At 44.8% G+C, this 15,000-nt stretch overlaps 2 pseudogenes; both read left to right on the plus strand.

The window, feature by feature from the left end:
* LOC111968215 (large ribosomal subunit protein uL10m-like) overlaps positions 1-2,943 on the plus strand; it is a 7,177-nt pseudogene extending 4,234 nt beyond the window's left edge.
* A 678-nt stretch (positions 2,944-3,621) lies between these two features.
* LOC111967670 (oxysterol-binding protein-related protein 7-like) overlaps positions 3,622-15,000 on the plus strand; it is a 25,311-nt pseudogene continuing 13,932 nt past the window's right edge.

The following is a 15,000-nucleotide window of genomic DNA, read 5'->3' on the forward strand; positions in this document are numbered from 1 at the left end:
GGAGTTTATCCGGGGTTTTGGTCAGGTGGCTGCTCCCATTACCTCACTGCTGAAGGGAAGACCGGTGCGCTTGCGTTGGTCAGCAGAGGGGACAGAGCTTTCAGTCGTCTGAAGGAGCTGTTCACCAATGCGCCCGTGTTGGCGCACCCGGACCCCTCTTTAGCAGTCATAGTGGAGGTGGACGCGTCCGAGCGGGGGTCGGGGCCGTGCTGTCCCAGCGCTCGGGCGTACCACCCAAGCTCCGCCCTTGTCCCTTCTTTTCGAGGAAGCTCGGTCCGGCGGAGCGAAACTATACGTGGGACCGTGAGTTGTTAGCTGTAGTCAAGGCTCTGAAGGTGTGGAGACATTGGCTTGAGGGGGCAAAACACCCTTTTCTCATCTGGACTGACCATCGTAATCTCGAGTACATCCGGGCAGCGAGGAGACTAAATCCGCGTCAGGCTAGATGGGCCATGTTTTTCACCCGGTTTCAGTTCACCATCTCGTACCGGCCAGGCTCCCAAAACACCAAAGCCGACGCGCTGTCCCGCCTCTATGATACCGAGGAGCGGTCCGTTGAGCCAACTCCCATCATTCCACCTTCATGTCTCGTGGCACCGGTGATATGGGAGGTGGACGCGGAGATAGAGAGAACCTCACTGTTAGAGCCGGCCCCCCTAACTGTCCAGCGGGGGCTCAGTACGTGCCGGGGGGGGGGGGTCCGGGATAAGCTAATCCGTTGGGCTCATACTCTCCCCTCCTCGGGTCATCCTGGCACGAGAGGACAGTGCGGAGTCTTAGAGGAGATACTGGCCCACGTTGGCTAAGGACGTTAGATTTTATGTCTCCTCCTGCTCGGTGTGCACTCAGAGCAAGGCTCCTCGCACTTGCCTAGAAGGAAGTACAGCCCCTCCCCGTTCCACAACGGCTGTGGACACACTTATCGGTGGACTTTCTTACCGATCTTCCCCCGTCCCAGGGAAGTACTACGATCCTGGTCGTTGTGGATCGTTTTTCTAAGTCCTGCCGTCTCATCCCGTTGCCCGGTCTCCCTACGGCCCTGCAGACTGCGGAAGCCTTGTTACCCATGTCTTCCGGCACTATGGGGTCCTGAGGACATCGTTTCTGATCGGGGCCCCAATTCACGTCCAGAGTTTGGAGGCGTTTATTGAGAGACTGGGGGTCTCGGTCAGCTTGACCTCGGGTTTTCACCCCGAGAGATAATGGGCAGGGAGCGCGTAAACCAGGATATGGGCAGGTTTCTGCGGTCATATTGCCGGGACCGGCCTGGTGAGTGGGCGAGGTATGTTCCTTGGGCTGAGCTCGCTCAGAACTCCCTCCGCCACTCCTCAACGAACATGTCCCCTTTTGAGTGTGTGTTAGGTTACCAGCCGGTCCTGGCCCCATGGCATCAGAGCCAGACTGAGGCTCCTGCGGTAGAGGAATGGGTACAGCGCTCCAAGGACACCTGGAAAGCCGTCCAGGAATCGCTAAGGTTAGCGGACAACGGCAGAAGAGGAGCGCTGACCAGCACCGCAGTGAGGCCCCCGTGTTCACACCGGGGGACAGGGTCTGGCTCTCGACCCGAAACCTGCTCCTCCGCCTGCCCTGTCGGAAGCTGGGGCCGCAGTGTGGGGCCGTTTAAAGTCCTGAGGAGAATAAACGAGGTGTGTTACAGGTTACAACTTCCTAGGTATTACCGTATTAACCCTCGTTTCATGTCTCTCCTCAGGCCGGTGGTGGCTGGTCCCTTCAAGAAGGTGAGGTGCCTGAGGTCCCTCCACCCCCTCTGGATATCGAGGGGTCCCCGGCGTACACATTACGTGGCATTCTGACTCGAGACGCCGGGTGAGGGGCCTACAGTACCTCGTGGACTGGGAGGGGTACGGTCCGGAGGAGAGATGCTGGGTTCCGGTGGGGACATTTTGGATCCTTCTCTACTGAGAGACTTCCACCGCTCCACCCGGATCGCCCGGCGCCTCTCCCTCCGGGTCGTCCTCGAAGCCAGTGGTGGCGCACTGCGGAGCCCGCGTCACAGAGGGGGTACTGTCACGACTTCCGCCGAAGTTGGCTCCCCTGCCTGTTCGGGCGGTGCTCGGCGGTCGTCGTCACCGTCCTACTAGCCACCACCGATCCCTTTTTCGTTTGTCTGTTTGTTTTTGTCTTATTAGTTTCACCTGTGTTTCTGTTGTTTTCGGTTAATGAGCTTCCCTATATTTAGTAGGTAGACCCGCCCTGTTTTGTGCGGGATTGTCTTTATTTTGTTACGTGTGTGCATTGTAGGCTGAGTGTATTTTCTTCTTCTCTTGACACCCTGTGGTTTTTGTTTTGGGTTGTCACGTTATATGTCCGCGCCCTGTATTTGTTGGGCTTATATTTTGTGTGTGCCTTATTAAAGAGCACCATACCCCCAGTGGAACTCTCTCTGCGCCTGATTCCTGCACCCACCTAGTCCCGCGTGACATTAATATGACGTTTTTGACATTGTTTAACCACAGGTGATGAGGTCCTACCTGCCAGACAGCCCTTACATTAACATGGGGCCTCTATTCAATGGCCAGACTGTTATATTTGTTAGTAAAGAGCCAAAGGTGAAGCAGATGTTTCTGAGTTTGAGGACCAGCCCCCAGGTGGTATTATTGGGTAAGTACAATCTGATGGTTCTACTACCAGTATAGCAAAACTGTATTACATGACTTCCGTGAAGATACTATAATACAAGCAATTGTGTAATGTCTTACTTTTCCTCCCACTGTATTAGGGGCCCGTATATGGAAGACATTGCTGAATTAGCAGGGGGTGTTGAACTATGCCAAGCTGTTGTCAGTGACCCTGGTCCAGGGAGAGCTGGTGAGAGGCCTGACCACGATGACCCCTCAGACAGCCTCCATGCTGCAGCGCCACCCCGCCCACCTCTCATTGCTGCCCCAGCAAAAAAGTAAACGCACCAACCTACTTGGTTAAAGAGGTTAAGAGGTCATCGTCTGGGGTGATCCTTTTTTAATATATCAAAATCTGAGTAGACATTTGCAAAAGTCATTACCAAGAGTCATGCATGTTGCAATAGTAATGAGAATCAGGCTAGCCAAAATAAACACAAGTGGTCTCGGAGATCCTGACAAATGCTAATCTGAGGATTACAGAATGTTCATCTGGGTCAGTCTATTACCGATTACCGCTGCTATTCTGGGTTTGTGGGAGAGAACCTAACATATTCATCTCAATTCAATAGCAGTCTGTCACAGGGCAAGCCCTACTAACCCACAGGGTTGCGTATTAATTGAATGTGTGTGTGCTATATCACATGAAGTATCCTGTTCAAATAGCCCTCTTGAATTTCTTATTTAACTATAGAAAATAGCTTTTTACATCATGTCAAAACATTGGATCRTGTGTATTCTGTGCTGCAGAACAACATTGAAGAGACTTGATTTACATTTCTTGTAAACATGCAGTTATCCAATGGAGATATAGGGTCAGACAAGCCTAGGTGCACCGTAAATTGTCAGGTCTACATGTCTAGCAACACCCCATAAGCACATCTAATTCCTTAGGCTAATGCGGATAATGCCCTGGCCACAATGCGCAGTGGCACAGCTCTCCATGGATTTGGGGGATGCGCATTTTGCTCATTGCGTGAGGACAGGGAAGCCGTCATTGGCAGTTTCTACAACACTTTTTGAAGCCATTTCTTGTTTTTCCCGCATATTTGTTGAGAAAGCCATTGTTCAACGATATGGTGAGGCTCTGTGATTTGACAAACAAATGGGAAATCACAAAGTTTGTTGGACATTTGAAGAAAAAATTATTACCGTGATGAGAGTGGTCACACATGAACTTCAGGTAAGCACACAGACTGATATTTGCATTTATGGAATGTGTAGTTTGACGAAAGGACTTTTCAGGAAAGGGAAATTCCAAGAATTGTATATGAATTCCAATTTCAACGTGTCCACTTTAGCCAACTAAACAAACAACCACATAACCAAAACAAGCTACAGTATTTATTGGGTTGACCCATTTCAAAATGTTGCGATTGGACGTAAATATTGCAATAATATCAGATAATTATAGATTTGGCTATTATAGAATACATTTGTTTTAACACTTCATTAAGCACATCATTAATCAGACTAGGATCTTATGGCTATGAATGAGATGTTTAATCAATAGATGATGGTTGAACAACAAAAAAATCACACATTTTAAACTTGTGCCATGCTTAAAATGGCTTTGTTCAGTTCAGACCATGAGTCAAGTTGTGTGGGACAATAATTCATAATGGGCTTTAGATAAGAGCCTCCTTGCCCCTATTTAACCCTTGTGATGAGGCCCAAGGTTATGCCTTTTTGCATAGTGCTTTCTTGAGAATAACAAGTAGTTTGTATTATTTAACCACATAGGAAATTTACTCACTTGTTTGATCACCCCCTTCATCCTGTCTGTGGTACACTCACGCAATTGTCAGACAGTGGCATCAGAGTTTTCAATCCCAAAGGCACAACATCGCGATACTTCCAGGAACGCGTCGCAAAGCAGACTCGACAGAACAGACCGAGGTTTGGCAAGTCATTGGAAGAAGTAAAACATTTGTTTAATTAAATGTTTTCTAATTCAAAAGGCAAAACCAAGGTTCGAACCTATACAGTGCGTTAGGAAGGTATTCAGACCCCTTTACTTTTTCCACATTTTGTTACGTTACAGCCTTATTCTGAAATGGACTAAATTGTTTTTYCCCCTCATCAATCTACACACAATACCCCATAATCCGAGCAAAAAACTTWTTTTTTTTCAATTTTAGCAAATTTATTTAACCCTCCCCGAGGAAATATCACATTTACATAAGTATTCAGACCCTTTACTCAGTACTTTGTTGAAACACATTTGGCAGCGATTACAGCATCAAGTCTCCTTGGGTATGATGCTACAAGCTTGGGACACCTGTATTTGGGGAGTTTCTCTCATTCTTCTCTGCAGGTCCTCTCAAACTCTGTCAGGTTGGATGGGAAGTGTCGCTGCACTGCTATTTCAAATCAAATCAAAGTGTATTTGTCACGTGCGTCGAATACAACAGGTGTAGACCTTACAGGGAAATGCTTACTTACAGGCTCTAACCAATAGTGCAAAAAGGTGTTAGGTGAACAATAGGTAGGTAAAAAAATAAAAAAGTGGTTAGTCAGGCTAATTGAGGTAGTATGTACATGTAGATATGGTTAAAGTGACTATGCATATATGAACAGAGAGTAGCAGTAGCGTAAAAGAGGGGGTGGCGGGTGGCGGGACACAATGCAGATAGCCCGGTTAGCCAATGTGCGGGAGCACTGGTTGGTCGGCTCAATTGAGGTAGTATGTACATGAATGTATAGTTAAAGTGACTATGCATATATGATACACAGAGAGTAGCAGCAGCGTAAAAAGAGTTGGGGGGGGCACACAATGCAAATAGTCCGGGTAGCCATTTGATTACCTGTTCAGGAGTCTTATGGCTTGGGGGTAAAAACTGTTCAGAAGCCTTTTTGTCCTAGACTTGGCACTCCGGTACCGCTTGCCATGTGGTAGTAGAGAGAACAGTCTATGACTGGGGTGGCTGGGGTCTTTGACAATTTCTAGGGCCTTCCTCTGACATCGCCTGGTGTAGAGGTCCTGGATGGCAGGCAGCTTAGCCCCTGCCCTCTGTAGCGCACTACCCTCTGTAGTGCCTTGCGGTCAGAGGCCGAGCAATTGCCATACCAGGCAGTGATGCAACCAGTCAGGATGCTCTCGATGTTGCAGCTGTAGAACCTTTTCAGGATCTCAGGAMCCATGCCAAGTCTTTTTAGTTTCCTGAGGGGGATTAGGCTTTGTCGTGCCCTCTTCACGACTGTCTTGGTGTGTTTGGACCATTCTAGTTTGTTGTTGATGTGGACACCAAGGAACTTGAAGCTCTCAACCTGCTCCACTACAGCCCCGTCGATGAGAATGGGGGCGTGCTCAGTCCTCCTTTTCCTGTAGTACACAATCATCTCCTTAGTCCTTGTTACAGAGATGATTGTGGACTACAGGAAAAGGTGGACTGAGCACGCCCCCATTATCATCGACGGGGCCGATCCAACAACTCCAGAGATGTTGGATCGGGTTCAAGTTCGGGCTCTGGCTGGGCCACTCAATGACATTCAGAGACTTGTACCGATGCCACCCCTGCGTTGTCTGGCTGTGTGCTTACGGTCATTGTCCTGTTGGAAGGTGAACCGTCACCCCAGTCTGAGGTCCTGAGCTCTCTGGAGCAGGGTTTCATCAAGGATCTCTCTATATTTGGCCCTGTTAATCTTTCCCTCGATCCAGACTAGTCTCCCAGTCCCTGCCACTAACAAACATCCCCATACCATGATGCTATGACCACCATTCTTCACCGTAGGGATGGTGCCAGATTTCCTCTAGATGTGACGCTTGGCATTCAGGCCAAAAAGTTCAATCTTGGCTTCATCAGACTAGAGAATCTTGTTTCTCATGGTCTTAGAGTCCTTTAGGTGCCTTTTGGCAAACCTCAAGTGGGCTGTCATGTGTCTTTTACTGAGGAGTGGCTTCCGTCTGGCCACTCTACCATAAAGATCTGATTGATGGAGTGCTGCAGAGGTGGTTGTCCTTCTGGAAGAAACTCTAGAGCTCTGTCAGAGTGACCATCGGGTTCTTGGTCACCTCCCTGATCAAGGCCCTACTCCCCCGATTGCTCAGTTTGGCCGGTCGGCCAGCTCTAGGAAGAGTCTCGGTGGTTCCAAACTTCTTCCATTTAAGAATGATGGAGGCCACTGTGTTCTTTGGGGACCTTCAATGCTGCAGAAAAGTTTTGGTACCCTTCCCCAGATCTTTGCCTCGACACAATCCTGTCTCAGAGCTCTTACGGACAGTTCCCTCATGGCTAGGTTTTGGCTCTGATATGTACTGTCAACTGTGGGACCTTATATAGACAGGTGTATGCCTTTCCAAATCATGTCCAATCAATTTAATTTACCACAGGTTGACTCCAATCAAGTTGTAGAAACATCACAAGGGTGATCAATGGAAACACGATGCACCTGAGCTCAATTTCGAGTCTCATAGCAAAGGATCTGAATATGTAAATAAGGTTAAAAAAATTGTATATATATAAATGTGCAAAAATTCCTAAAAAACTGTTTTTGCTTTGTCATTAGGGGTTATTGTGAGGATTTGTCTCATCAAAAATTATTTAATCCATTGTAGAATAAGGCTGTAACGTAACAAAATGTGGAAAAAGGGAAGGGGTCTGAATACGTTCTGAATGCACTGTATATGGGCGCGTTCCTCTGCCCAGGCGTTGCTGGCACATGCAAGATCTTACAACGCTTGGATAGGTATTTTACATATCAGCTAACCACATCATATGCTATAGCAATCTGTCAGTCAATGACATAGTCAATGATGTGGCATGCAACCATTGGTTGATGCATGCAACATCTGAGCACGGGAACGCGACCAATGTCTTAAGTAGCTGAACATGTCATTTCTACAACCGCATGAAAATGACAAACTGACCAGTTTTATTTTAGTCCCCCAAAAATTATATTGAATGAGTGCCTTTCATTTGACGGCCTTGTAGGGGACTTTTTTTGTTGACATGAGGTAAACAGAGAAAGTGGGTCTACAACAGACTCGCGTTTGGAAAATCTGTTTAATAATAATTTCCTTGAGATATTTTGTCTCAAATTCCCACCGTTTTAAGTAATCGTTCTGCCCATCAGGCACAGTAAGTTGAAATGGAATTTTATTTAACTTCTGGCTTCCCGCAGACTGTTTTTTTTTGCAACCCAGTACAATTGGGAGCAACGCCAGAGCAAATACAGTTTCTGCCAATGTGTACAAAAGTCCCAAGGGTTTGCGATACGGTTTAGTAAACCTTTGGAACGTTACACTGAGAAATTATAATATAAAAGGTCAAATTACTATACACCTTTTTGACACGATTCCCACACAACCGTATTTCCATGGACGAGACAAATCATCAACCTGTCTGATTAATCGGGCTGTAAAACACAATTAATTGGTTACATACAGCCTGAAACACTGGAGTGCAAAATCGTGTAAATGTTTCTTACAAGCCAGAATATTTCTCTTTCTTTACCAGTTGTCAGTGCTGTTGGCATCCAAAATTAATGGTGTATTACTGCCACCAGCTGGACAGGGTATAATTAAAAATCCATTGAGGGAAAGGGAGATAAATGGCATCATCCAAAATATAAAATAGACACGTCAACAAACAAAACCCATCTCACTTATTCAATCACATTCCATCCCCCCCATTTAATTTTTTAAAATAAAAATAAGGTGCCTGTGAGGGCAAAACATTCACCGACTGGATTTCTTGCAAGGCCTCAGCTGTGAAATCACAAAGACCCAAGAAACGTTCAGCTGCATTCACAATGATTCTAATTTTCTCTGACTCTTCTCCGCTTGTGCTGTACAGTTTATGACCATTGAAATAAAATAATAAAAAATCCACCTTTTTAACATGTAGCATTTCACTATCCCTCGATTGATGAGAAACCTTCACTCTTCGTGGTGGCTCTACTATCATTGTTTCTTTCCCACCACTCGTTCCTTCCATTCTTCTCACCTCCTCCAGATAGGAGACACAATGAACACACCTTGCTCTTGCCACCTCGGTCTCCTTCACCCTCCAGGAATTTGGGTCTATGTTCGCCTCCACAGTTGCAGCATTTCACTTCATCTGGCATATGATACTCTTCCCTTCTGCACACACTTGACACATGGCCAAATATTTTGCGCTAATGACACTGAAGGGGCTTGTGCACAAAAGCTCWTACATGGTATTTCATGAATCCTAACTTTATATGAATAGGGGGAGACTCTTCATCAAAGAACAGTAGTATGGATGAAGTTAATTTATTTTCTCCATCCACCATACGGGTCAGTCGACATGCACCAACCACTCCATCTATGTCTTCAGTTACAGCTTCTGCCTCCTTGATATGCGCCCTGCTTCGTAGATCCATACAGGAAACATTTCCACTCKGATATCTTTTTGAGGGTGCTCCGCAGACACACTTGTGACTCTCACCAACTCCACACTTTCCTCCAACACATACCCGATTTTCCTCGAGACATTAAATGGATTTCCCAGGTAGCATTGATCCAACACACTCACTTGGATAAAACATGAGTCTAGGGGTTTCCTAGTTTCCATCACAACTTGACTTCTCTTGTTTCCCTTCTTCTTTGCCACTGTAACCCACTCATTCTCACTCTCTGTGCTATTATCTTCACTCGACTCACTAGGAGTAAAAAAAAMAAACAGTTTCCGCCATCTTCTCCTATACGCTCCAACGACTAGCCCACCAGAGCTGTCCCTCACAACACCCATAGAGCTATAAGCGGTCACACCTCACAGAACAGGTGATATGCAGGACTTTTAATTTGCATTTAGACACAAGCACTTCCAACTGATTGTGAGCAAACGTGCTTCAGTCGGAATGTTCGACTTTCATAGTGTGTATCAAGGTTATTATAGTTTTGTGTTATATTTTTTTATTTGACCCCTTTTTCTCCCCAATTTTCGTCGTATYCAATTGGTAGTTACAGTCTTGTCTCATCTTTGCAACTCCCGTACGGACTTGGGAGAGGCGAAGGTCGAGCGCCGCGCGTCCTCCGAAACACAACCCAACCAAGCCGCACTGCTTCTTGACACAATGCCCACTTAACCCGTAAGCCAGCCGGCACCAATGTGTCGGAGGAAACACTGTATACCTGGCAACCGTGTCAGCGTGCACTGCGCCCTGCCCGCCAYAGGAGTCGCTAGTGCGCGATGGGAGAAGGTCATCCCTGCCGGCCAAACCCTCCCCTAACCCAGACGACGCTGGGCCAATTGTGCGCTGACCCATGGGTCTCCCGGTCGCGGCCGGCTGCGACAGAGCCTGGACTCTAACCCAGAATCTTTAGTGGCACAGCTAGCACTGCGATGCAGTGCCTTAGACCACTGTGCCACTCGGGAGGCCTCGTTTGGTGTTTTTATATTTGTTTTTATTTCTATTCGTTTTAAGACTTTTATTTTAAATTCAGGTAAGTTTCAGTTAGTTTTTCGATTCACTTTACTAGTTTTTATTTACTCAAAGTTTTATAAAAACATTTCATTTTCTTTTTTATATTATTAAATGTCAGTTTTAGTTTTAGTAGGGACAGAAAGTAGCCTATGCGATGGAGGCTAGGAGCCATTTATGTGTTGCCTGGGGCTCTGAACACAGAGTTTTCGCCCCCGTCCCGCCCTTCTGGAAACGTATTTCTCAAATCGAAGGATTCGAGTCACGTTCTGCGCATTTATTATTTTACACACAAATTCACGTTTCTCTACTCACCCTCTTCTGAACACTCAACCAATTTGATTGATATGATGATGTAGCCTATATTTGCCTCATATTTTTTAACAATGTTCCCCAAACATATATGAAGGCTGTTGTAAGGGATATTGCCATAGCTGGCACAAGCAAGACGCAGTCTATACATTGCAATGGGGCAAAACAATAAGCGTTTTGTGTGATTATGTAATCTTTATAGTTATGCCGCCATATAGCCAGCAGTTTGCCTCCTGTTTAGCCAATGTTTGCAATGATAATGAAAAAAGAACATTAAATCGCTATTAACTGCCTGTCTGGGAACAGCCGCAGGAAGTAGCTGCAGCACCCCCTGAAAAATCGGAATAAAAAAATATATAAATAAAAAATATATACAGTGCATTCGGAAAGTATTCAGACCCATTGACTTTTCCCACATTTTGTTATGTTACAGACTTGTTCTAAAATTTATATATATAAAAATGCAGATATGGTTATCCTGTAAGGTTCTCATATCTCCACTTAGGAACTCTGGAGCTCTGTCAGAGTGACCATTGGGTTCTTTGTCACCTCTCTGACCAAGGCAATTCTCTCCCGATTGCTCAGTTCGGCCAGGCGGCCAGCTCTAGGAAGAGTCTCATAGCAAACAGTCTGAATACTTATGTAAATAATGTAATTCCGTTTTTTATTTTTATACATTTGCAAAAATGTAAAAAAAACTGTTTTCGCATTGTCATTATGGGGTATCGTGTATAGATTGAGGCTTATTTTTTATTTTATCGATTTTAGAATAAGGCTGTAATGTAACAAAATGTGGAAAAAGTGAAGGGGTCTGAGTACTTTCTGAATGTACTGTATACCACGGTCAGCAAATCAGCATTCAGGCCTGAAGCAGTTTAGAATTAAGCAATAAGGGGGTATATTGGCCATATATTGGCCGTATATTGGCCATTTAAGCAACCCTCGGGCCTTATTGCTTAAATAACGCACACCGTATATCAGCGCGGTAGAATAGTTCTTAATTCCCCTTTGAAGGTACAATGTATTTCCATGTAGATTCCACGCCACAATACGTTGGCAAATGACGTTGAAACAACGTTGATTCCACCAGTTTGTGCCCAGTGGGAAGTTTGTTCGAACTGATTTGTGTTCAAGCGGCAGCGGAGTCACCAAAGATATTTATAACCAACCCAAGATAGTTCATCTGTGTCGTTTTCAATGGGAGTAAATTAAGCATAGTGAGCAGAATAAGCGAGGAGGTGGGCAGAGCCAAGCATGAGCTAGCGAGATCCTATTGGCGTGTTCTAGCATGTATTTGCATATTTCTGTTAGGGAACGCCTTCTCTGTGAAGTGCACGTATACAATAACTAAATTCACCCTTGCACTCCTTGTAAAACAACATTTTGTCTACAAAACTTAGTGTGCTCTGTTTGCAACATATAATAGTTTTGGGAATAGAAAACTTTATTGAGATCTGACTTTTCTTTGGTGAGAAAATCATCAGCATGTCGGCCCAGTGCCACCTCACTCCATACAGATGTATACATACGGTGAAACAGCTGGCTCCTTGTTCTATCTGTGAACTCACAGAGTGACAGCACTGAGCAGCAGCTGAAAGGAGGTAGACTAATGGTTCCCGCTTGCGTAGAAATATCCGTATTTTTAGCAACAGCAAGTCGGGTTCCTGAAAATCCGGAACCGCAGCCACACCGTTATGGGCCTATCGTTTTTGTATTTTTAGGGATTTAACTTCTTGCCACTGTGGGGCAGTAATGCATAAGGTGATGGGTCAGGTCATAGGTTTGGTTAGTTATAAAGGTAGACTCAGCGAGATGACGTAGATGCACAAAGTAAATCGTATTAGTGGGTACATTTCCGTAACAACAACAAGCATTAAAAGGCTAAAGGAGAAGTTGTGTTTTTTTTACAACCAAATCTCTATTTTTGATGTAAATGGCATGTTATAGAAGGGTCCAGACACCATTTATGAGATTTTACTTGTTTTTGAGAAACTTACCCCAACAGTGAATCGTCCTTTTAGAGACGGCAAAGCTCTCAGTATAGTGATGCAGCTCTTTAGATGTCGTACACATGAAATTGTCATTCCAAACTTTATCCGCAATGTTATATTCCAGTTTTCCCTTACACAGCTGTGCAGGCCGGGTGTGTCCATGTAGTATACGAACATAATTCATGATTTTAACTTTATTTTAGTTAGTTTTGGAGTCAAAGATAATAGTTTCAGTGTAGTTTTAGTTTTTAAAACGGGTTTGTTAATTATTTTATTTCAGTTTACTAAATCGTTTTTTCATGATTAGTTTTCGTAWTTTTTTTTGTTTACTWTAATAACCTTATAGTAAGGTTACTATGGGTGCGAAATACGTCAGGACATGTGTATATTTGCAATTGTGAATCGATTCACGTTTAGATCGTGTAGGCCTATTTGGCTGTTTTGACTGACATATCCTTCATCCTTCATTGACTCCCTGTCAAAATAAAATAAATTGATTCAGTTAGTTGGAAGTGGTCCCTTGAACGTATAGATAGCTGGTGTGATCAAATGTAAACCATAAACATCACCTAGCATTCAACATCTCCACATAGTATTCATAATCCAATGGATAAATTGCCCGCTTAAAAATGCCTTGCAAGGCAATACACAGAGCATGAGCATGCACTGTAATTGGGTATTTTTCTATGTTGAGTAAGCAAGCTTGAAGCTTGGCTAGCAGCAAATCTCATTATCCTGTTCCTGCCACATGCTTTCCTGACTGAGGTCAGAGAGGCACCCATCCCTACCTCTGTCCTCAACCATCACATGTAACACCAATCCAAGCCAAGCCTGCATGGGTGCACATGGACACACAGCCTCACAGCCTAATACACATCATCTGTTGTGTTTTTGATGGCTGTAGATGTGTAACTTTAGCATAGTCCTAGCACTCCCATACATAGGCCTCAAACTTTGTTTTGTTGTCACCACCAGCTTCAGTGTTCTCTGCCTTGTGATGTCATTATTGCATGTGCAGGTGGGGTGTTGCTAAAAAAAGGACTTGGATAAGCCAATTAGAAGGAAGGTTACTAATCCTGTTCTCAGATTCCCAGCCTGTTGGGAGGAAGTGAGCACAACTCTTACCAGCCTACAGGCAATGGCCTCTGATATCATGGCTCTTCCTTTACTGTATATTGAAATGGAAATGGTTATTACACTAGATGGGAAATCTGACATTGATCTTAAATAGCTCAGTGGCACAAATACCTGTAGTTCAAGGCTGAGAGGGATCTCAGGTTCTGTCACAAGCCCCCATTGAAACCATTTGCCAAGACCTTGATGTGGTTTTAGTATTTTAGAAATAACACCTGCTGACAAGTTATGAATACAGGCCTCATATCTTCATGCAACGACCTCAGACAAGAGATTTGTGAATCAATCATCTTATTCACATCATTGCAGCAAACAATTGTTCAGTTAACAATTCATAATGTGCAACTTACTCAACAAAAGCTACACACAAGTCCATTTCCACACCCATTTGGTCTACCCCAGAAGTTGAGGTGAGGCTGGCTACTATTGCAGAATTATAGCACTGCCTAGATTTGTCTTTAGTGAAAGAGTATTTGTTTTTCGTTCCTGAGGTGAACAAGCTAGATCCAGTACGATCCAGGTAAGCCTAGGCTATGCGTTCACGTGAAGCATCTCTCTGGGAACCAGATTAGAGTGAGTCCCCTCAAGTTCTCCGAAGTTTAGTTTGTTTGACTGATTCGTGTCAGTGTTCGGGAGTGTTGGACACCTCTGGGGTAAGGGTGCATAGGATTTTAGTGTTCTTTTTCTTTTCCGGCCAAGAATGCAGCTCTGTTGAGATGCCATTGAGATCCTCTTGAATAACAACTATTTCAAAACCTTCCACGTACAGTGTCTGTGTTGTCCTCATAAGTCATCGTTTTTTCCCCCTGTAAAGGTTGTTTGATTATTGCTCACGTTTCATGTGTTTACTTTCTTTCTCAGACCCATACCCTCCTGAGATGACAGGGAGTTTGTAGCAGGACAGTCTCACTGGAAAAATCTACCAATAACACAAGGGAGGGAAGCCTGACATAATTTCAAAAATGGAATCATTTCAAAATCCTTACGGGGCCACGCTCAACCGCAGCCAATCGCTGATGAGTGGCCTGGAGAAGACCCCTCCCACCTGCAACAAGCCCACCCACTCTCGGAGCAGTAGCACTGCCTCTTCCCGTCACTCCCGGGTGAGYATGTCTCTTCCACCAAGAGAGAGTCACAATGACACAACATCAACAAATTCAATAAACAATCAACACATTTACAGTCACTGACAGAATGAATTAAATTCTAGGAGTTTTAGGCCCATCCTGCACTTGTTTAAATATCAAATATCCAAACAAAACTTCAAACTGGATGTTAACATTTCACAAACAACAGGACTGTCTCTAGATGGTTGTTGATGTGTCTGGTATGGTGTTGTCTCACCCTCAGAACATTAAAGATTGGGAGGTGATGGACGACCTTCAGGTGGACGTGACGTCAGGTGACAACCCCCCGGACCTGACCATCCCAGGCATCTGTGAAGGATACCTCCTCAAGAGGAGAAAATGGCCCCTGAAAGGCTGGCACAAGGTCAGCAAACTGTCCATTCATCACTATTTTGGAAATTAGTTCAT

This window comes from Salvelinus sp. IW2-2015, linkage group LG8, assembly GCF_002910315.2.
Source record: "Salvelinus sp. IW2-2015 linkage group LG8, ASM291031v2, whole genome shotgun sequence".
NCBI lineage: Eukaryota > Metazoa > Chordata > Actinopteri > Salmoniformes > Salmonidae > Salvelinus > Salvelinus sp. IW2-2015.